The 22,111-nt window shown below is 44.2% G+C and overlaps 1 pseudogene; it reads right to left on the minus strand.

Annotated features, from left to right (window-relative positions):
* Positions 1-1,703: 1,703 nt before the first annotated feature.
* LOC116588831 lies at positions 1,704-22,032 on the minus strand (annotated as a pseudogene).
* Positions 22,033-22,111: the final 79 nt, after the last annotated feature.

The following is a 22,111-nucleotide window of genomic DNA, read 5'->3' on the forward strand; positions in this document are numbered from 1 at the left end:
CAAGCAGCATTACCATGCTTTCCAGGGACGCTGGCACTACAGCTCACCACTCCCTCCAGTGGCGTGAACCGGCACTGCCGGACCTTCCAAAGACTCCTAATGCAGCTCACAACGCCTCCACGGGACTACCACACTGGCACTGTTCCTCCAGATTGGGGACCTCTGAGCCACACCGCAACTCCACCTGCCACCCAGGAGGAAACCCTGACATTTGGAACTGCGCAGAACCCTCAGACCAGAACAAACCCTCATGCCTCCCTGAAGATACCCCTCCCCCTTAGCCACCTCTGGCCACAAACTCACAGCCTGAGGAGCTTCCTGACCGTCCTTGACTCAGCCACCAAGGGATACCGCCTCAGCTCCAGCATTTTGGGCCTGCCATGCCTGTAGGCCCTAATCCTATCCTTAAGGATGGCTTTTCAGGCTTCCGTCCCCAGAGACCTGGCCCCCAGGTTGGGGGGACCCCTGAGCCACACCCTAAAACTCCACCTGCCACCCAGGAGAAAACCTGCCCCCAGAAAGTTCCCCTCAGCTGGGGCCCTCACGGGAGCCATGTGTCCCTGGCTCGAGTTCACAGATGGCTGCCACACACATCTAGCAAGAAAGTGCTCTGAACAGCGATGCGAGTATGGCCCGAATTGCTGCGCAATGCCAGTCAATTCTCATGAGCTTTCTGTCCAAATCATTGTCGATTTTGGCAGAAAGCTCGTGAGAACTGGCTGGAATCCCCCAGTGAACTCCCTTCTGACTACACTGACCTTCAGGGGAGCCACCTGAGCCTGGCCTGAGGTCCTGAGTGCTCATGGCTCAAACCCTGCGAGAATGTGCTCTAAAAGCCAGGCTCACACGTGGCCAAACACTCCCTGTAATCACCCCCCCTGGGGTGCCGATCTCAGTGCTGGCAGATCGGGCATGGCGGGCCTGCCATGCCCCTAGGCCCTAACGTGAACTCTAGGTTGGGTTTCCAGGCTTGTGTCCCAAGAGGTCTGGCCTCCAAGCCCTCCAGATTGGGGACCCCTGTACCACACCCCAGGACTCCATCTGCCACCCAGGAGGAAACAGTGTCGATGTCGAGTTGGGCAGGAAGCTCATAAGAATTTGCTGGCGTTGTGCAGCGATTCAGGCCACAGTCCTGCCTGCTGTTCAAGGTGCTTTTCACTAGTAGGAAAAGAACTACACACAGTATGTTAAATAGCAACACATTTAAGGGGGAGAATATAAGGCATGAGCTAGGGATATGAGTCGTTGGGGGTACAAATTTTACATGAGGCTTGTGAAGAAAACCTTGGAGAAGGTGGGGAAGCCAGCCATTGCTTGGGGAAGACCGTTCCATGCCAACCACGGAGCAAGGACAAAGGCACTGAGAGCTTGTATTATGTCCTCTGTGTCACACAGCACTCTTCGGTGCCTCAGGATCTTTGCACGTTTTTTTTTCCTCTCTCTCTCTCTCTGCTGGGATTGTTTCTCCACTCCACTCTCACATTGCATATTAACTCCTGTCCTTTAGGTTTCAGTGCGAGGGTCACCAATTATAGAGGTTTCCTGGTCAGACACTGTTGTCCACCCTCCCAATAGCCATTCTCTGCTTCTTGCCTGCTAGCACAACACATTTTGTTGGGTGGACAGCTTCCCTTTTCCCAGTCCCAGGGGATGAGCCTGTACTGGGTGGTTGCTGTCATTGGTGATGGTGATGATGGTCGTGGTTATGGTTGTTTTAATCCCAAGCTACCAATGGCACTTAGTTTTTTCTTTTCAATATCCTGTTCTGGAGCTTTCTTGACCCCTTTTGCCTGGAAGCCAAAGAGACAGGCATTGGCATGTGCCATGGGAAGACAGGCCAACGCCCTGAAGTTCTTTGTAATGACTCTGGCGTTCTCTTTCTTACAGACATTCCATATGGGTATGATTGATCTTGTCATGCGGGCAGCCAATTTGAGTTCTTCAACAGAGCGGTCTCCTTCTTTGGGGGGCAAGAGCTTCCTGGGGAAGAGGATGAGCCTTGAGTGTCACTCCCTCAGTTGCTGCCTATTGGCCTGCAGGGACTCCATGCACTTCTTCTGTCTTCTTGGATCCACTGAGATCCAGTGGTCCAGGCCACCTTCTTGTGAATGCCAGCCTCCTTGTAACTCTTCTAAGCTGAAGCCTTTGCCAGCTTGCAGTTTGGTGTGACAGCTCACCGTAGGGCACCTCACCATGGGCCGGATTGGTGGATAGGATGTGGGATGTGGGGCTCCAGGCTGTGCCCGCACTTGCCCAGCATTGCCTCTGCGGATCTTCTGCTATGGCTGGTTGAACCAGGTGGCCATGTGCAGCTGTCAGTCCTCGTGGAAGCCAGCCTTCAGGATCATTCCATTCTGGCTTGGTGTCATGGCTGCTGCCTGTGGGCCTGGAGGCATGGGAGAAGGAAACTTTTCAGGTCCTGGGCTCTAGTTGGGTGTCTCCAGAGCCCAGGCCATGACCCCGTCCTCTCCACAGCCCACCCGGAGCAGCCTTGGAATGCTGCCTGCTGCTAATGGTGCCTGGATCCAACATACTCCTAGCCTTCATTGTTTTAAGACTATCATGGCAATCCCATGACATTATCCCATAATTTTCCCTGATAAAAAAGGACCAGCAGGTTAGTATCCAAAATCTACAAAGAATTTATCAAAGTCAACACTCAAAAAACAAATAACCCAGTTAAATAATGGGAAGAAGACATGAATAGACACTTTTCCAAAGAAGACATCCAGATGGCTAACAGACACATGAAAAGAAGTTCAACATCACTCATCATCAGGGAAATACAAACCAAAACTACAATGAGATACCATCTCACACCTGTCAGGTGGGCTAAAATTAATAATACAAGAAACAAGAGGTGTTGGTGAAGATGTGGAGAAAGGGGAACCCTCTTGTACTGTTGGTGGAAATGCAAACTGGTGCAGCCACTCTGGAGAAAAGTATGGAAGTTTCTCAAAGTGTTAAAAACAGAATTATCCTAGGATCCAGCAATTGCACTACTAGGTATTTACCCAAAGTATACAAAAATACAGATTCCAAGGGATACATGCACCCTGATATTCATAGCAGCATTGTCAACAATAGCCAAACTACGGAGAAAGCCCAAAATGTCCATTGACCAATAAATGGATAAAGAAGATATGGGGGTGCCTGGGTGGCTCCGTGGGTTAAAGCCTCTGCCTTCAGTTCAGGTCATCATCCCAGGGTCCTGGGATCAAGTCCCACATTGGGATTCTTTCTTGGCAGGGGGCCTGCTTCTCCCTCTGCCTGCTGCTCCCTTGCTTGTACTTGCTCTCTCCATCAAAATAATAAAATCTTTAAAAAGAAAAAAAAAGGAGCAGCAGGGAGAAGACCTCCACTTGGTTGAGTTAGTTTAGGATGCTTGGAGTTATGGCCGCCATCTAGGAACCAAGTGGGGAAATTGATCTAACCATACTCCCACCTACATCCCTACCTCTTAGGTGAGTTAATGTCCTTCCAGTTATGCCCTCTGTGGTTGGTGTTTGATTACTTCCAGCCAAAGGCCCTACTGATCTACATCTACTCTTCCTAACTACTTAATTTAAAGTTATGTCTCCACCCCTGCCTACAGCTGGTACTCTCTCTGCCTGTTATCTTTTTATTTTTATTTTTTTTAAATATATCCCACAACTGGATATGGATGTGTATATATATACGTGTGTGTGTGTGTGTGTGTGTGTGTGTGTGTGTATCCTGTATATGTCATTCTTTTGTTTCTTTCTCAAGGCATATAAGTTCCTTGAATATGGGACTTTTCTGTCTTGTTCACCCTTGTACTCCAGCACCAAGCATCCCGTCTGGCACAATTTGAGTCTGTTGAATAAATGAAAAACTGAAGAAATGGGGGCGCGTGGGTGGCTCAGATGGTTGAGCATCTGCCTTCAGCTCAGGTCGTGATCTCCAGGTCCTGGGATCAAACCCCACATCCGGCTCCCAGCTCAGTGGGTGGCCTGCTTCTCCCTCTCCCTCTGCCCTTCCCCCTGCTTGTGCTCTCTCTGTTTCTGTCTCTCTCTCTCTCTCTCTCAAATGAATAAATAAAATCTTTAAAAAAAAGAAAAAAGAATGAGAAAAACTGAAGGAACAATGGAATGGATGAACAAACATATCAGTATGTCCCAATAACTGAACACTTCTTGAGGATGGTGTACGTGTCTTACATCCTCAAAATATAAAACACAGTCCTGACATTTACCCCACATGAAGACATAGTTGTTAAATTGGTGAATGCTATCCAGCCGAGTCTCAGACTACCAATAGTATCTCTGCGTTATAAAGGGTTCTGCCCTCAGCAAAGAGTAGAAGGGAAGATTTAAAAACAGGAAAGTGAGAAAAGCACAATTTATTTTGTTCCACTGCAGCTGTTTTCCTTTATTCCATTTGGATGTAATATTCATGAACTTGAAGTAATTCATACAACTTTAGGTAATTGAAGTATAATATACTAGTACACCCAATAAAAATTTATTTGTACTTGTGCATAATTTCTTATTCTTCATTTCAGTACCTTCCTCATTTTATGTAAGAATTTTAAACTCTATGTATACCAGTACTATGTTGTTCCTTTTTATTTTATTTATTTATTTATTTATTTATTTAAAAGATTTTATTTATTTACTTGACAGAGAACACAAGTAGGCAGAGAGGCAGGCAGAGAGAGAGGAGGAAGCAGGCTCCCTGCCGAGCAGAGAGCCCGATGCGGGACTCGATCCCAGGACCCCGAGATCATGACCCGAGCCGAAGGCAGCGGCTTAACCCACTGAGCCACCCAGGCGCCCTTTATTTATTTATTTAAAGATTTGTTTATTTATTTGACAGACAGAGAGCACAAGTAGGCAGAGAGGCTGACAGAGAGAGAGGAAAAGAAGGAGGCTCCCTGTTGAGCAGAGAGCCGGATGTGGGGCTCGATCTCAGGATCCTGGGATCATGACCTGAGCCGAAGTCAGAGGCTTAACCCACTGAGCCACCCAGGCTCCCCTATGTTGTTTCTTTTTAATGTAGTGTTGTTATTTTTATTTTAAGTAGGCTCTGTGCCCAATGTGGGGCTTGAACTCAGGACCCTAAGGTCAAGAGTGGCAAGCTCTATTGACTGAGCCAGCCAGGCACCCCTCTAAGTACTATCTTTTTTTTAAAAAAAAAGAAAAGGGGCACCTGGTTGGCCCAGTCAGTTAAGTGTCTGCCTTCAGCACAGGTCATGATCTTGAGGTCCTGGGATCGGGCCCCATGTGGGGCACCTTGCTCAGAGGGGAGTCTGCTTTTCCTGCTCCCTCTGTCCTCCACCCAACCCTGCTCTTGATCGATCTCTCTCTCTCAAATAAATAAAATCTTAAAAAAATTTTTTTTTAATTCTTAAAAAATTGAAGGAAGGAAAAAAAAGTGCTACAAAGGAAGTAAAAGAAACATATACCTCTCTCCCAGGATTTTAAGATTTATATAGTGATCTAAGTCAGCTCTATTCTTAATTTCAAAGAAACACACAAAACCAACTAAGGTCTAATAGTGAGTCATCTATTGTTAACAGTACAAACTTGGGATAAACAGACTCAGGGCTTCACCACTAAAAATCTCAGCAGCCTTCAGCAAGTTACTTAACCCTGCTCTGATCCTCAGTTTCCTCATTTGTAAAACAGAGACACTAATAATAGTGTCTAATAGACACTAATAGCTAGAATTACTTGGAAGATAAATGACATAACACATGTACAGTATGTGGTGATGGACCTATAGTAAGAGCTCCAAAACTCTATTATTTTCATGCAAATGTAAGTTTTTATTATTATTCAAATTTCTTCTCCAAGTTAACATATTTTTTCTTCATATTTACCTGGAACTCTACTTAGCTAAGAAATTATTATTGAGATGAATTATCTGTGATTAACCACAATCTAACTACATTTTTGTCATGTGATCCCTCAAAAATAACTTCAATAGTTCTCTAATTACTGATCTCATGAAAACAAAAATCAATAAATCGTAGATGAATTTCTCTTTCCCCAATATTTATGGGAGGCAGCCAACAGCACCAGGGACAAGTGAGGAGGTAGCCAGTGCAATTAAGCTCAAGGATGTCAGCGTACCCAAAGATTGGTTACTTGAAGGAGGATTGAGCAAATAAGTAAATACACTGAGGGAAATGAGAGCCAGGTTTCCCACAATGTGGCCTGGGGAAGGCTAGAATGAGGCTTGTGGAGATTGACAGGAATTGGAAGTATTGGTGTGAGTACACAGAGAAATAGAGTTGTAAGTTTGTTTTTAAAGATTTTATTTATTTATTTTACAGACAGAGACCACAAGTAGGCAGAGAGGCAGGCAGAGAGAGAGAGAGAGGAAGAAGCAGGCTCCCTGCTGAGCAGAGAGCCTGACGCAGGACTCGATCCCAGGACCCTGAGATCATGACCTGAGCCAAAGGCAGAGGCTTAACCCACTGAGCCACCCAGGCACCCCTAGAGTTATAAGTTTAAGTTCTAAGTGTATGCACTTATCTGAGTGTGTGTGTGTGCGTATACAGTGACAGCTCATTAGCAATGAACACAGCTAGTATCCAGATCTTGGTTTCTATACACCCTTACTCCACTAAAGGGAAACAGATCTCCTTGGGGAAGTGGCTGGTTCCAGGGTTAGGACATGGAAACTACAAGATCAAGTATGGTTCATCTCATGTTACAAAGTCAACAGGTACTCAAAGAATGATGGGAACATGTTGAAAGGACAATGTAAAGGGCATCCCACTGAACAAATCAGAGACAATGTGAGTATCAAATAAAGAGTGATAGTTATGGATTGATTACCCACTGAATATAATAGGAATCCATGGACACAATGATGATATAAATAAATGAATCAATGGACAAATGGAGAGACAACATAGTGCTTCCCTATGGGAGAATGACAACTATAAATGCAGAAAGAATGATGGATTAGAAAATCATCATTTGGGGCGCCTGGGTGGCTCAGTGGGTTAAGCCGCTGCCTTCGACTCAGGTCATGATCTCAGGGTCCTGGGATCGAGTCCCATATCGGGCTCTCTGCTCAGCGGGGACCCTGCTTCCCTCTCTCTCTCTCTCTCTGCCTGCCTCTCTACTTACTTGTGATCTCTCTCTCTCTCTCTCTCTGTCAAATAAATAAATAAATAATCTTTAAAAAAAAAAAAAAGAAAATCACCATTTGGCAACCATCATGGTAAAAATTGGTTCAGACAAGAATCACCAATAGATTCTGAAGGAGTGGTGAAATCTTTTTGGAGGATTGAGATATTTAGCTGGTTTCAAAGTATCTTCCCATTAGATAGTTACTAATTACAAATTATGCCTTAGTGAAGGAAACAGGAGACAACACCTTAGCCAAGTGATCAAAATCAACAAGGCCAGTGTTGGGGCAAATAAACATTGCATGTCACATGGTAAGAACACAGTTCACGTCTGTGACATTCCTGCCAAAATGCTTGACCTACATCTACTCACGAGGAAACACCAGACAAATCCAAACCGAGAAGCAGTTGGAAAAGTAACTGGCCTGTGCTTTTAAAAAACTGTCCGGCTTGTGACAAACAAGGAAAGTCTTAGGAACTGTTCTAGATTGAAGGGGACAAAGGGACCTGACATACATATGCAAATGTGATCCTGTGATCCTGCACGTTATTGGGAGAACTAGCAGAACTGTGAATTTGGTTTATGGATTTCATGGTCTCAATGTTAAATTCTTGATTTTGATGGATACATGTAAAAGATTGCCCTGATTTGTAGGAAATACATACAATTTAAGGGTCATGAGGTATCGAATATGCAACTTACGTTCAAAAGAGAAAGAATGTAAAGGAAATGCAATAAAGACAATACGGAACTTGGTAAACAGTATACAGGAGGTCTTTGCATTATTCTTTATATGCTTCTACTGATGAAATTACTTCAAACTTAAAAAATATGTACTTAGATACAGCTGAAACTACACTCCAAGCCTATGACAAGTGTTTGATATCACAGCAGGGACAATAATTTTATAAGGATCAAACCAGGTTTATTAATTTGTTCAGGTGCTGGGGCACCTGGGTGGCTCAGTGGGTTGAGCCTCTGCCTTTGGCTGGGGTCATGATCTTGGGGTCCTGTGATCAAGCCCTGCATTGGGCTCTCTTCTGCCTGCCTTTCTGCCTACTTGTGATCTCTGTCTGTCAAATAAATAAATCTTAAAAAAAAATAATTTGTGGGGCGCCTGGGTGGCTCAGTGGGTTAAGCCGTTGCCTTCGGCTCAGGTCATGATCTCAGGGTCCTGGGATCGAGTCCCGCATGGGGCTCTCTGCTTGGCAGGGAGCCTGCTTCCTCCTCTCTCTCTCTGCCTGCCTCTCCAACTACTTGTGATTTCTCTCTGTCAAATAAATAAATAAAATCTTAAAAAAAAATAATTTGTTCAGGTGCTGAGTGTGGTAATGGCTCCAAGGGCATTCCCAGTCTCCTTCTCAGAACCTACATGGCCTGGGAATCAAATAAAAGCACAGAAGACACGAACATTCCAACATAAAACATAACGTACACTATCCTCATGGATAGTGGTGACATCACTTCTAGGTTCCCTGAGTCTTGCCTCGAAAAAAGTGGGGAAGAGTCAGTCTCAGCAGGGCTCCCAAAACACAAAGGAACTGAAGTATTTCAAAGGCAGGGTAAAAACTACCCTGGAAAGGTTTCCTTTACCTGATGGAACTTTAGGAGGCAGTTTGGATGAAAGTGAAGTTCAGTAAAGAACAATTTTCAAAAAATTGTGCTGGAGTATGATGCACTTACAGAAACGCCTATAAATTGTAACTGTAGGGCTTGACAGATTATGACAAAGTGGACACGCCTGTGTAACCACCGCCTAACTCATGAACTGGAAACTGGGAATCAGCCCAAAGCGTCTCTCCATGCCTTCCCCCACCACAACTGCTTCTTAATCTGAGATTACCATTCTCTTGACTTTCTGCACCAGGTATGTTTGACCGCTTCGATATACTTTAAATTGCTCATTTTAAAAAAGATTTAATTTATATATTTGAGAGAGAAAGAGCACGAGAGTGGGATGAGGGGCAGAGGGAGAAGCAGACTCCCTGGTGAGCAGGGAGCATGATGCGGGACTCTATCCCAGGATCCCAGGATCATGACCTGAGCCAAACACAGGTGCTAACTACCTGAGATACCCAGGCGCCCTGCTCAGGGATTTTTTAATTTAATTTAATTTATTTATTTGACACAGAGAGAGAGAGAGGGATCACAAGTAGGCAAAGAGGCAGGCAGAGAGAGAGGGGGAAGTAGGTTCCCTGCTGAGCAGAGAGCCTGAAGTGAGACTCAGTCTCAGGACCCTGAGATCATGACCTGAGCTGAAGGCAGAGGCTTTAACCCACTGAGCCACCCAGGTGCCCTTTCTGCTCAGGGATTTTAAAATCTTACTTCGAAAATTAGACTTTTGTTTTTTTTGCATACAAATACTCCATACCCAAGGTAGAAATTCTGAGTTCACTACTGGTATTTTATTATTCTGTTCCATTCCATTCTATTCTAATTTTATTTTCACTACTGGCTTTATAATTTTAACAGATTAGGGTGTCTGAGTCATTCAGTGGGCTGAGTGACTGATTATTTCACCTCAGGTCATGATCTCAGGGCCATGAGATCGAGCCCTGCATCAGTTCCACACTGAGCATGGAGGCTGCTTGAGATTTTCTCTCTCCTTCTCGCCCTCCCCCCAACTCACGTGTGTGCATTCTCTCTAAAAAATTAATTAATTAAATAAACTTTAAGAAAAGGCACAGTTCATTTCTGGAAAGGGCATTTAACAAACGGTGGATTTTACCCCTCAGCATATACAATGTTGTATACATTGGGACAGCTGGATGGCTCAGTCAGTTAGGTGTCTGCCTTCAGCTCAGGTCATGATCCCAGGGTTCTGGGATTGAGTCCCGCATCAGACTCCCCGTTCAGCGGGGAGCCTGCTTCTCCCTCTGCCTGCTGCTCCCCCTGCTTGTGCTCTCTCCCCCCCACCCCCTGACCAATAAATAAATAAAATTTAAAAAAATAATAAAAGTTCTATCCACTGGTAGGTCAAATCTGAAAGAAAAGGTTCCATTAGCCAATTCATCCTGATTCCACAAAGTTATCAGACATCCATGATGGGCTATAATAATAGGTCTTAGCAACACAACAAAATTATGTTCCCAGAGGACAGCAACAGATAAATGAAGTTTAAATGGGCCATTGTCTGTTTACACACAAGTTAAACATAATTGCTGGTTTTAAACTCAGCCCAAGTAACTAGATATTCATTGCAGTGCGTGACTATTGACTAATAGCCACTGCCACTAGAATTAACGTAGTAAAGATAAAAGTAAAGATGAGATTGGAAAAACTGGGCAACTGGTCAGAGCGGAAGGGTGTGTCCCTTTATAAATCCCTGTTCATCTCCTGCTTCTTTTTAAAATTTTTATTTATTTATTTTTTATTAAGATTTTACTTACTTATTTGACAGAGAGTAGAGAGAGAGTGTGTGCAAGTAGACAGAGTGGCAGTGAGAGAGAGAAGCAGGCTCTCCACTGAGCAGGGAGCCCAATGTAGGGCTTGATCCCAGGACCCTGGGATTGTGACCTGAGCCAAAGGCAGCCACTTAACTGACTGAGTCACCTCGGTGCCCCCAAATTTATTTTATTTTTTAAAAAAGATTTTATTTACTTGAGAGAGAACATGAGCAGCAGGGAGGAACAGAGGGAGAAGCAGGCTCCCCACTGAGCAGACAGCCCAATGCAGGGCTCCATCCCAGGACCATGGGATCATGACCGAAGCTGAAGGCAAACACTTACCTGACTGAGCCACCCATGTGCCCCTCACCTTCTGCTTCTTCTAGAAGGACTTAAAACAAAGTCCAGTAAGCTTGCGAAAAAATAAAAGAGACAAGAGTGAGGGAAAGAATCCTATCTGGTAACACACCTCTCAGATAGTGAACAAGCCCACATGATTTTCCATGGTAACTGTTAGCCGGAAAGAGAACAGCCTTCCAACAATGGCAAAGACATTAACTTGCATAAATCTGGTTATCCTTAGATCCTAGGAAAGCTCTCTAGGTGCATATGTCCTGCCTGAATCATAGCTGAAGAAGCTGTATTCACAAGAACATCTAATGAATTCCCATCAGTTAAGAGGTGCAGTCCATAAAGAGGCTGGCCTCCGCACCTGCTGATCTACCAGGCACTTAAATACATTCTTGAGGAACACCTGGGTGGCTCAGTTGGCTAAGTCTTCGGCTCAGGTCATGATCCCAGGGATCGAGTCCCACATCGGGCTCCCTGTTCAGCAGGGAGGCTGCTTCTCCCTCTCCCTCTGCCTGCTGCTGCTCCCCCTGCTTGTACTCTCTTTCTGTGTCAAATAAATAAAATAAAATCTTTAGGAAAAAAAAAAACAACAAAATACATTCTTGGCAACTATTTTGAGTAGCTGAAATTCTAACTGCTATGAAATTTTAAAAATTACTTTAGAGAGAGAGAGAGTACACGTACACCTGGAGGTAGAGAGGGAGAGAGAGAATCCCAAGCAGACTCCCCATTGAGTGTGGGAGTCCAATGTGTGGCCTGATCTCGTGACCCTGCGTGACCTGAGCCGAATGAAGAGTCCCATGCTCCACTGACTGAGCCACCCAAGGGCTCCAAAAAAATTTTTTTTTTTTAGATTTGGAAAGGATCCTTAGATGAAAGATTGTATGTCACCTCTAAAAGAAACACATTCCTGATCCCTGAGACTATAGCCAAGTCATACAGGACAGGAAAACAGATTCGGTAACAAATGTTGCTGACCTCTAGTGCTTAATAGAAGAATTACATTTCCTACTCAAAAGACCCAAACAGCACTGGTACCCACAAAACAAAACAAAAACAAAGAAAAACCGAGAAAAAAAGCCCAACTGGCTGGATAAATAAAATTTCCTTTTAAAAAAATATTTTAATTATTTTTTCGTCAGAGGGAGAGAGAGAGAGAATCAGTGAGCACAAGCAGGGGGAGTGGCAGCAGGAGGAGAAGCAGGCTCCCTGCTGAGCAAGGAGCCTAATGTGGGACTCAGGACCTTGGGATCATGACGGGAGCCGAAGGCAGACACTTAACTGACTGAGCCACCCAGACATCCCTATAAATAAAATTTTCTAACAAAATCCTAAGTTAATTATTGTCTTTATCTTCCTTCTGCAAAAGAACTGATTCCTCTGGAATCAGGGATGGGCCTGTCTGCCCTAAGGGTTGACTCTTTGACTCTTTCCCCATGGGCAGGGACAAAGACACAAAATGATGTTCCATGGTGGTCAGTGGAAGATGAAAAGGAGTCTTCTGAATCTTTATGAGAATGGCTACACCTGCTTGCTAGAAACCTGAGGACAGGGCCTACTCTGGAGCTGGAAAACAGAAAAATATTAAGAACCTGGGTCCCTGATGACATTACTGAAACCCTGAATCAGCCAACGAGGCTTTGCTGTACTTGAGGATTTCCTGGTATGCGAGACAATGCACGTCTCTACACGCTAAGCCAGGCTGCAGTCAGGGTTTCTCTTTCTGGTTGCTCCAAACATCCCAAATGACACATACCTTTGTATTCTATTTTTACCTAAACTTTTAGTTCCAACTTTTATTTTTACATGCACGCACACAAAAAACCAATTTTAATAGTCAGTAGTAAATTATATCTTACCAATACATTTTTTCTCGTATTAGTTCATGTCATTGTTTATTTTATCCCACGCCTTTCCATTGGGTTTTTTCTTCTGAGAAGCACATTTTCTAGTTCTTTCAGTGAGGGTCACTGGCTAAGACCATTTTGTACTCGTTAGGGAACAGAAAATGTATTTGCCTTTTCCTCATTCTAGTACAAGTTTAGCTGGATATAGAATTCTTTTTTTTTTTAAGATTTTATTTATTTTTTTGACAGAGAGAGATGTCACAAGTAGGCAGAGAGGCAGCCAGGGAGAGAGGGGGAAGCAGGCTCCCCACTGAGCAGAGAGCCCAATGCAGGTCTAGATGCCAGGACACCAGGATCATGACCTGAGTTGAAGGCAGAGGCTTTAACCCACTGAGCCACCCAGGCGCCCCTCAACTTATATTATGCACTTACACAGAAGCCCTTCAATCTAGTCTTCATGTTTTTAATTGTTCTTTTTAATTCTCTTAGGATGAGCTTCTCATTCAGAATACAACATAACTTTCCGATTCATTAAATCTCTCTCCACTAAGACCTACAAAGAGTTTATGAAATCTATGTTTATTCAACAATTGCATTTTTAATTTCTAGGATTTCTAGCTGGTTCTTTACATATTTATGTCTCCTTTTCGTTTCTGATGAATTTTATTTCATAATTTCTTATTCTTTTAAAATAGGTATCCTCCCTTTATTTGTGGATATTCTAAAATATATACTTTAAAGTTATTATCAGGTTTTTTTTTTTCATTTTAATTGCAGTGAATTCATCTCTTGATGCTGATTTTTGTCGGCTCTTTCTTTTGGCTAGGTTTGCTTGTATGTTTTGAAAGCTTGATTTATAAACATCTCATGAATGGGCATCTTTTCCCCCATACATGTATCTCCTTCCCTAATGGCTTTGTGATAATCTCTACTCAATCATCCAGGAAATCCAGCTAGAAATAAGTCTTACATTAGTAACTTGAGACTCTGTCCCCACTATAAATTTTGGGTGACAGGGGAATCCATGCATCAAATGAGGGGGTAACTGGATTTAGGTCTGCATTCAATGTCATGTCTACTTCCCAAGTATATAACTTCCTATAAGCTACGTCTTCAGGCATGGATGAGTTGTGGATCTTTCTAGTCTCTGTTAGCCCCACCTAAATTCATAAATGCATGCACTAATCAGGGTCCAGTCATCCACATTATATGCAGCACTCATCCCCACCCACTCAATCATATTACTTTATAGGTTATAAACTTCAGACTGCCTCTATTTCTGGATCCATAGCCCAGCAAGATTACAGCTCTTTTTCTGGTCAACATAAATGTTTAACTTGTTTTTGATTATGGACATGTAATTTTAAGCTCTTATTAATTTCACCATGTGTTTGAAACAAAGGAGTGTCATCAAAGTGTGTATAAAGCTACCTTGACAAGAAGTCAGTTTCATTCATGTTTTTTCTTTTTCTTTTTTTTTTTTTTAAAGATTTTATTTATTTATTTGACAGAGAGAAATACAAGTAGATGGAGAGGCAAGCAGAGAGAGAGAGAGAGAGAGAGGGAAGCAGGCTCCCTGCTGAGCAGAGAGCCCGATGCGGGACTCGATCCCAGGACCCTGAGATCATGACCTGAGCCGAAGGCAGCGGCTTAACCCACTGAGCCACCCAGGCGCCCCTCTTTTTTCTTTTTCAAGGATTTATTTATTTATTTATCTGACAGAAAGAGAGAGATCACAAGTAGGCAGAGAGGCAGGCAGAGAGAGGAGGAAGCAGGCTCCCCACTAAGCAGAGAGCCCCATGCGGGGCTCAATCCCAGGACCCTGGGATCATGACCCGAGCTGAAGGCAGAGGCTTTAACCCACTGAGCCACCTAGGCACCCCCATTCATGCTTTTAAAAAAGCCCATATTGGGGCACCTGGGTGGCTCAGTCGGTTCAGAGTCTGCCTTCAGCTTGGGTCATGGTCCCAGGGTCCTGGGATGGAGCCTTACATCAGGCTCCCTGCTCAGTGGGGAGTCTGCTTCTCCCTCTGCCTCTGCCTCTCTCTCTCTCTCTGCCTCACATGAATAAATAAAATCTTGAAAAAAATAATTAAGAAGCCCATCTGCTGGTCCTTTGGCAGTACCATGGTTAACAGTAATGGCTAAAAAGCAACCTGGGGGGTGCCCAGCTGGCTCAGTGGGTACAGCATGCTACTCTTGATCTTGGGGGTGTGAGTTTGAGTCCCACATTGCGCATAGAGCCTACTTGGAAAAAAAAAAATCATTTTTTAAAAAAGCAGCCTAGGAGCTATACATTCTCCTTCATTAAGCATTCTCCTTCATAAATATTTTCTAAGATTGAGAATAACTGATTTGTACAATTCACTGCATATCAAAAAATGTGATACTCCATTATCCAACTCTCCCTATTTCTGATGTTTGGGGCCAAAAAATTAGCCCAAGGCTTTGAAAGAAGTCCACATATAAATGAAATACATTCATGTTTCAGTGTTGTAGTGATACCAAACTTAAAATACTGACACAAAGGACAGGGATAAGTCTCCATTTACTCAAAGGAATTTATCTATATTTTAAGTATAATGCAAATGATATTAAGGATTTACTGGCCTTCCAAGGTATAAAATTGGTTTTGTGGTTGTGCTGAATAAAATCTTAGAGAGATGCACTCTGGTTCAATTACAAATTAAACGGTATGATTTAAAAATCTGGGGTGGTGGACATTGGGTCACGGTCAGGAACTACACAGGGGCAGGTCTGAAATTTCACCCAATTTACAAGCTGAACTAGTAGCTATCCTGTTACCATTTCGTAGGTGCTGACAGAAGACACAAGACTCCTGGGTCAGACACAAAGGACTTTAACTACATCAAAAGTAGTAGCCAGGGGGTGCCTGGGTGGCTCAGTGGGTTAAGCCTCTGCCTTTGGCTCAGGTCATGATCTCAGGGTCCTGGGATTGAGCCCCGCATCGGGCTCTCTGCTCAGCAGTGAGCCTGCTTCCCCCTCTCTCTGCCTGCCTCTCTGCCTACTTGTGATCTCTCTCTCTCTCTGTCAAATAAATAAATAAAATCTTTAAAAAAAGAAAAAAAAGTAGTAGCCAGATCTTCATGTTGGTTTGTAACAGTTCCCTATGCTCCCAAGTTTCCTGGGTGTGATATGAAAGCGTTGACCATAGTTGTCTGCTCACATAGTGTTCATTATCAGAGGGGAACACCAAGCTTGGGAGATTCCATTTTTATAGCAAGTGGAAGTTAAGTTTGCCTTTTTTTTTTTTTTTTTTTTTTTTTTTTTTTTTTTTTTTTTTTTTTTTTAAAGATTTTATTTATTTATTTGACAGAGAGAGATCACAAGTAGGCAGAGAGGCAGGCAGAGAGAGAGAGAGAGGAGGAAGCAGGCTCCCCGCTGAACAGAGAGCCCGATGCGGGACTCGATCCCAGGACCCTGAGACCATGACCTGAGCCGAAGGCAGCGGCTTAACCCACTGAGCCACCCAGGCGCCCCTAAGTTTGCCTTTTGTCCGAGGGGAGACAATACTTCATCCCTCAAGGTTTCTTACTGAAAACACAACTGAGCAAAAGCCCAGGTGAAGAGCAGGTAGGGCGTTGAATTCTTGGTATAACCAACAAGAAATTGCAGGGACACTCAGGGACCATGGCATAACATATACTGTCTCATTACTCTGTGTATGTTTGAAATTATTATGGAATTATTATCTAATTATAATATAGAGTAAATATACATTATAAAAAGAAATGTACATATGAGTTTAATATACTTGAAAATGCATGCATGGCTAGCTAGCACAAGTGTGTTAATGGCTATCATTATAACCAAATGTCTTTTTCAGGAGCCCTGTATACTCCAAATGCTTTATTTTTATTTTTTTATTACCATAAAAAGAATACATACTTTTGGGCACCCAAAGTCCACAGTGTAGAAGAGTATAAAGTGAAAACTAAGAGACTCTGACGTAGCTGCACAGTTGACAGTTCTAATATAGGGGTGCCTGGCCGGCTTGGTCGGTAGAGCATGTGACTCTTTATCTCGGGGTTGGGAGTTCAAGCCCCATATTGGGTGTAGCGCTTATGTAAACAAACAAACAGTTCTGATATTTGTTTGTTTGTTTGTTTTTTATATTCAGCATAACAGTATTCATTATTTTTGCACCACACCCAGTGCTCCATGCAATCCGTGTGCCCTCTATAAGTTCTGATATATTTTTGCAGAAACGTTCTATGCTTATATAAGCATATGTATAAACACATGGCTTTTTTAACCCACTGAGCCACCCAGGCGCCCAACACATGGTCTTTTTAAAAACACAACTGGAATTATAAACATACAATCATAAAACATGACTTTCTAAATTCAATGTTTCTTGGATAGTTTTCAGCGTTTGCACACTAGACCTAACCCATTCTTTTAAATTGCTGCATACTACTTCATTTAATTGATATTATGGACTGATTTGTGTCCCCTCCAAATTCATATGCTGAAACCCTAGCCCCCAATGTGACTGTGTTTAGACAGGGCCTTTAGGGAGGTAATTAAGCTTAAATGAGGTCACAACAGTGGGACTCTAAAATGATAGGACTAATGTCCTTAAGAAAGGAACAGACACCAGAGACCTCTCTCCACCAGCACAGAGGAAAGGTGATGCGAGGGAACAGCAAGCAGGCAACCACCTCCAAGCCGGGAATAAAGGCCTCAGCAGAAAGCAACTCTGATGGCACCTTGACTCTGGCCTTCTAGCCTCCAGAACTATGAGAAAGTAAATTTCTGTTGTTTAAGCTGCCCAGACTGAGGTATTTTATTATAATAGCTGGAAACTAATACAGATACATTCTATTTAATGCAATCAGCCTCTTAATAAGGGATAGGTAGATTTAAAAAAAAATAAATATTATAAATAATGCAGCACTGAATTTTCTCTCTCTTTTTTTAAAAGATTTTATTTGAGAGAGCGTGCATGTGTGCACACAACCTGGGGGAGGGGGAGGAGAAACAGACTCCCCACTGAGCAGAGAGCCCGATGTGGGGCTCCTCAACCCCAGGACCCTGAGATCATGCCCTGAGCCAAAGATAGACGCTTAACCAAATGAGCCACCCAGGTGCCCCAGCAAAGAATTTTCTTACATGTATGCAGGGGTATGGTTAAATAAACTCCTACAACTGAAATGAGTCAAAGGGTATGAACATTTTAAATCTGATATTGCCAAACTACCCTCTGAATAGGTACTACCAATATACGGTTCCTGCAACAGTGTACAAGTGCTTGTCTCCCAAGTGGAAGTGCCCATCCAGAATTTACTCAGCACCTACTTCTCAACAGTACCAGATCTTGTGCAAGGTGCTAAGAGACCGTGGTGACAAAGAATTAAGTCCCTGCCCTTGAGGCCTTTTACTCTAGGGGAGAAACAAGTGAAAAGTAAGGATAACACAGATAAATACATGAGGTGATCTAGGAAACTGTCTCTGAGATAATATCTGAGCAGAGACTCCGATGAAGAGAGAAAACAAATCTTACAAATCACGTGAAGGAAGAATGTTAAGTGGGTTCCATAGTTTTAACTATCTTTAAAAAATAAGCAAAGTTGTGGGGCACCTGGTGGCTCAGTCAGTGGGGCGTCTGACTCTTGATTTCGGCTCAGGTTATGATCTCAGGGCTGTGAGACTGAGCCTGGTGTCGGACTCCTTGCTCAGTGCAGACCTTGCTTGAGATTCTTTCTCTTCTCTGTTCCTCCTCCAGCTTGTGCTCTCTCTCTCTAAAATAAATAAAATGAATAAATCTTAAAGAAAAAAAAAAACCAAGTTGCAATTCTACTCCTAGGTACATACTCCCAAAGTAAAAACAGGTGTTCCAACAAAAAGATGCACACCCGTGTTCACAGCAGTGCTATTCCCAATGGCCAACAGCCAAAAGGTGGAAACTACCCAAATGCCCAGCAACATATGAATAGACAAACAAAATGGAATATTATTCAACCACGAAAAGAAGTGAAGCCCAGGGGGCCTGGCTGGCTCAGTTTGTACAGCATGCAGCTCTCGATCTCAGAGTTGTGAGTTCAAGCCCCATGCTGGGTATAGAGGTTGCTTAAAATTTAAAAAGAAAAAAGAAATGAAGGACTGACATATGCTACAAAACAGATAAACCTTGAAAACGTGATGCTAACCGAAAGAAAGCCAGATATAGAAGGCCACGTTATATGATTTCATTTACATGAAATATCTGTTAGAAGAAAATCCATGGAAACAGAAAGCAGATTAGTGGTTGCCAGGGCCTGTTGCTGGGGAGGGTGGGAGGAGGGTGGGGAATGACTGCTTAATGGGTACACATGGGGCTTCCTTTTGGGGTAATGAAAATGTTCTGGAACTCGACAGTACTGAGAGATAGTACTGATGGTTGTACAACATGTACATGTACCAAATGTCACTGAAATGTACACTTTTAAATTGTTAAAATGTCAAATTTTATGTTAGGTGGTATTTTGCCACAATAAAAGGTAATACATTAAAAAAAAAAAAAAAAGGCAGCAAGGCTGAACGTTGTCTTCCTAAACCTTAGGGCCATATGCAACGCATTTTTTGCTCACTTCCTTTCATGCCCAATACCCATTTTCTATTGCATTATGGATGTTAAAAAAATTTGTAAGCTCTCTTTGCATATGAAGTAAATTAATTCCCCACCTTAATAAAAACGAGTTTATGGAATTTTCCACATTTACATAGAAATCTGAACAAGCACTAGTTAACTGCTAATGGTTTTTTTTTTTTTCCTTAAGATTTTATTTATTGGGGTGCCTGGGTAGCTCAGTGGGTTAAAGCCTCTGCGTTTGGCTCAGGTCATGACCCCAGGGTCCTGGGATTGAGCCCCACATCAGGCTCTCTGCTCAGCGGGGAGCCTGCTTCCCCCTCTCTCTCTGCCTGCCTCTCTGCCTACTTGTGATCTCTGTTAAATAAATAAAATCTTTTTTTAAAAAAAAAAATGTATCTTGGGGGGTGCCTGGGTGGCTCGGTTGGTTAAGCAACTGCCTCCAGCTCAGGTCATGGTCCCGGAGTCCCGGGATCAAGTCCCGCATTGGGCTCCCAGCTCCACGGGGAGTCTGCTTCTCCCTCTGACGTTCTCCCCTCTCATCCTCTCTCTCACTCTCTCAAAGAAAAAAGAAAAAAAAAAGTACCTTGGGTGCTACCATGTGGGGAAGAAGAAACTGCTAGAGGGACTTACTGCTAGAGGAAGTGGAGGAGTTCTAGAGAGAGAGATGTTAGCAAAAAAATGAAATCCAGGGACCCGACCCAGGAAAATAAGGTAGTGATAAGAAAATGAGCAGGAAACAAGAGGGGAAGTAGATGCAAGAGAGGGAAAAAGACGCTCATTGGCACTCACCTTATTACAAAGTGGATCACTTTATCAACTTCACCAGATAACAACCATTCATTAAGAATAGTTCAAGGAAAGGTCCTTCAGAAAGAAAACTGAAAATGGAAAATCTGCAACAAGGAAAAAGTACCATGAATGGTCTACTTGCGCTTCTTTTGCAGGGCTTTCCTAGGCCTTGAGATTTGTTGACCTGCTTTTCTCATTCTATCAGAACATCTTTTACAGTAGGGACCACATGTTCATCACTCACATGTTCATTGCTTAATGTTCCCAACAGCATTTCAAACATAATCTGTATGAAGCAGAATCCATCACCTTCTCTGACTGCCCTGTCCCTTTACTGTGGTAGCAGTGCACAATCCTCCCAGTCCCCTGGCACAGATCTCAGGCAACTCTCCACACACCTGTGGCCAGGGATCAGCCTGATGCTTTACCATCACCCTGTCATACCTTTTTCTTGCCTTTTTCGCTCCTGAGCACAGTTGAATCCCTAGATACCTCTCATCTCAGTAGTTCCCTTGCTTCTACTTTTCCAGCCAATTCTACCCTCACACTTTTAGAATAACCTTCTTGAAATCCGATGCTTATGTTACTTTCCTATTTAGAACTGTAAAAGTAATGTCTTAGAGTAATTGCATACAAATAAAGTCAACGTCCCCCAGTACAGCGTTCCCAGCTATACTTTTCTTGTTCTATTGCCTTTAAAGCCCGCACGCATATCCAGCCCTCTGGTCGGACGAAGCTACTGCATATTCTTAGAATTTGCTTTTTGTTCCACTGGCTGTCTTCGCTTCTGTGGTTCCTTCTCCTTGATTTTGCCACTGATTAACTATTCCTTTCTCTCAACCCTCTAACACTTGATCCCTCCTCTCCAGCATTTATCACTTCCTTTTTGCCTCACACAATGTTTTCATCTTGCCTACCATGCCCGAAGCCCCTCCAGGGGAGGCTGTTGTATCCTCAAAACCTGCTTATAACAATTGCTATACAGTTCACTCAAATACCTATACACGCCATAGCACGGTACCATGCCCTGCTCAGAAAAGATAGTAATTATTTGAATGAGTGTTTGATGCTCCACGTTCACCTCCCCCACCCTTCTGGTCCAATGTAGAGAGAGAGGGAGAGAGAGGAAAAAAAAAAAAAACCCAACTTGTTTGTTGCATTTAATTGTTCGCACAAAAATGGGATATGGTATTAATTCTTCATGTATCCTGAAAGGCCACGTCTTAAAAGCATATCCTAGGTCGTTCCTACTTGACCTGGCCTCAGAGGAACCCCAGCCGAGTTATCCCCTTTAGAAGCTGGATTCCACCAAACTCCCACGAGAGCCTCATCCGGACGGCCTTCGGAGGCAAGGGGGCGGGGACGAGACCTCCAGAGCAGCCCAGCGGCACTCGGACCGGCAAGTGCCACCTTGTCTTTCCCCAGTGTCGTAGTTTACAGCGTGCCATCGCGCTGGTTTCCTCCTAACAATGTCGTGAGGCGGAAATTCTCACCTCCCTAAACAGAAGATCGGAGGAGAGCGGGTAGGAGAGGGTAGGAGAACGGAGAGGGTAAGGTAGGGTAGAGTAGGAGCAGAGGCGTGGCAACGGGCTGTGGCGGGGAAGGCGGGTGGAAGACCGGATCCCGAGCAGGATTTCGTCCCCGGCTCAGCCCTGACTGGCCGGGGGCCGCGAGGCGGGGGCGCAGAGCTCGCGAGGGCCCTCCTCCTCTCACACTGCCGGATGCTGAGGCGCTGGGAGGAGGCGCCGTGTGGGGCCCTGGCCTCCGCTGTCCAGACCCGTTCCCTCCGCTGCCCCAGAGGGGCCCGCGCGCCCACCCCCTCGGCGCCTCTGCCGGAAGTCCCTCCTGCGCCCGCCGCGGCCGCCCCCCCATTGGGCCCGGCGCCGGGGCCTCGCCGCGGGTTGGCCGCCCAGCGGCGTGAGCCCTAGGAGGCCACTGCGAGCCCCGGGTGGGGTGCCCGCTGGAGACCCGCTCAGACTCGGGATCGGCGCGGGAGGCGGGGCGGGGAGCGCCGGGGCGGCTGGCGGGACTTCC

This window comes from Mustela erminea, chromosome 1, assembly GCF_009829155.1.
Source record: "Mustela erminea isolate mMusErm1 chromosome 1, mMusErm1.Pri, whole genome shotgun sequence".
NCBI classification, from domain to species: domain Eukaryota; kingdom Metazoa; phylum Chordata; class Mammalia; order Carnivora; family Mustelidae; genus Mustela; species Mustela erminea.